The following is a 2,500-nucleotide window of genomic DNA, read 5'->3' on the forward strand; positions in this document are numbered from 1 at the left end:
GACGGCACCCCTCCGCGAAACCCCACCTCTGCGGACGCCGTCCGGACGAGGGACGGGGCGCGGGGGCGGCCCGGGGGGGCGCGCGTCGGGTCGGGGGGCGAAACGCGGAGAGGGCGCCCGGTCCTTGCACCCCGGAGGTGAAAACGGCACTTAGGAAAAAGTTCAGGACTCTGAACGGACGACGGGCGAAAGCGGAACCGTCCTCCGTGGAAGGCCCACGCGAGACGGACGCGGAGGCCGCCCTCCCGGTCCCGTCCCCGGGCCTCCCGCTCACTCCCCTCGACCTCACCACCACCGGGCACTCCGAGAGACGGGGGAGAGCGGAGCTCTGAAAACGGCGAAAATGGAAGAAATCAGAAGCTCCGCGGGCTATCCGGGGACCGGGGAGAGACGCGGGAGCCGCCTCGGGCGCCTCTTCCCTCGGACGGAGTAGCCGGGCATAACCGCCATCCCGGAGTGCTTGGACCCCGTCAATTCCTACGATCGCTCATGAGCCCGACGGTACCCCTCTGGAAACCACCCCGAGTGAGGGTCCTCCGGCCGAGGGGCGAGCCCGAAGAAGTGCACTCCGGCCGGGATGCGGGATCGGGGGAGAGCGCCTGGTTCTCACGCCCCGACGGTGAAAACCTCACTTTGAAAAAATTTCGGACTTAGAAAAATTTTCGGACTTAGAAAAATTTTCGGACTTAGAAAAATTTTCGGACTTAGAAAAATTTTCGGACTTAGAAAAATTTTCGGACTTAGAAAAATTTCCGGACTTAGAAAAATTTTCGGACTTAGAAAAATTTCCGGACTTAGAAAAATTTTCGGACTTAGAAAAAAAAAACCCCACCGGAGACACTGAGCACCACCAGGGGCTTCAGCTATGGGCTTCCCCAGGCACAGTGCACTATTTTCGGGCAAAATGGTCAACCTCCACAGACATTTCCCTTGAACCGAGCTCCATCAGGGGCATCAGCTATGGGCTTCCCCAGGCATGATGCACTATTTTCGGGCAAAATGGTCAACCTCCAGAGACATTTCCCTTGAACCGAGCTCCATCAGGGGCATCAGCTATGGGCTTCCCCAGGCATGATGCACTATTTTCGGGCAAAATGGCAGACTTCCAGGGACATTTCCCTTGAACCGAGCTCCATCAGGGGCTTCAGCTATGGGCTTCCCCAGGCATGATGCACTATTTTCGGGCAAAATGGCAGACTTCCACAGACATTTCCCTTGAACCGAGCTCCATCAGGGGCATCAGCTATGGGCTTCCCCAGGCATGATGCACTATTTTCGGGCAAAATGGCAGACTTCCAGAGACATTTCCCTTGAACCGAGCTCCATCAGGGGCTTCAGCTATGGGCTTCCCCAGGCACTGTGCACTATTTTCGGGCAAAATGGCAGACTTCCACAGACATTTCCCTTGACCCGAGCTCCATCAGGGGCTTCAGCTATGGGCTTCCCCAGGCATGATGCACTATTTTCGGGCAAAATGGTCAACCTCCAGAGACATTTCCCTTGAACCGAGCTCCATCAGGGGCATCAGCTATGGGCTTCCCCAGGCATGATGCACTATTTTCGGGCAAAATGGCAGACTTCCAGGGACATTTCCCTTGAACCGAGCTCCATCAGGGGCTTCAGCTATGGGCTTCCCCAGGCATGATGCACTATTTTCGGGCAAAATGGCAGACTTCCACAGACATTTCCCTTGAACCGAGCTCCATCAGGGGCATCAGCTATGGGCTTCCCCAGGCATGATGCACTATTTTCGGGCAAAATGGCAGACTTCCAGAGACATTTCCCTTGAACCGAGCTCCATCAGGGGCTTCAGCTATGGGCTTCCCCAGGCACTGTGCACTATTTTCGGGCAAAATGGCAGACTTCCACAGACATTTCCCTTGACCCGAGCTCCATCAGGGGCTTCAGCTATGGGCTTCCCCAGGCATGATGCACTATTTTCGGGCAAAATGGTCAACCTCCAGAGACATTTCCCTTGAACCGAGCTCCATCAGGGGCATCAGCTATGGGCTTCCCCAGGCATGATGCACTATTTTCGGGCAAAATGGCAGACTTCCAGAGACATTTCCCTTGAACCGAGCTCCATCAGGGGCTTCAGCTATGGGCTTCCCCAGGCACTGTGCACTATTTTCGGGCAAAATGGCAGACTTCCACAGACATTTCCCTTGACCCGAGCTCCATCAGGGGCTTCAGCTATGGGCTTCCCCAGGCATGATGCACTATTTTCGGGCAAAATGGTCAACCTCCAGAGACATTTCCCTTGAACCGAGCTCCATCAGGGGCATCAGCTATGGGCTTCCCCAGGCATGATGCACTATTTTCGGGCAAAATGGCAGACTTCCAGGGACATTTCCCTTGAACCGAGCTCCATCAGGGGCTTCAGCTATGGGCTTCCCCAGGCACTGTGCACTATTTTCGGGCAAAATGGCAGACTTCCACAGACATTTCCCTTGACCCGAGCTCCATCAGGGGCATCAGCTATGGGCTTCCCCAGGCATGA

Source organism: Ictalurus punctatus, unplaced genomic scaffold (assembly GCF_001660625.3).
Source record: "Ictalurus punctatus breed USDA103 unplaced genomic scaffold, Coco_2.0 Super-Scaffold_197, whole genome shotgun sequence".
In the NCBI taxonomy this organism is placed as follows: Eukaryota; Metazoa; Chordata; class Actinopteri; order Siluriformes; family Ictaluridae; genus Ictalurus; species Ictalurus punctatus.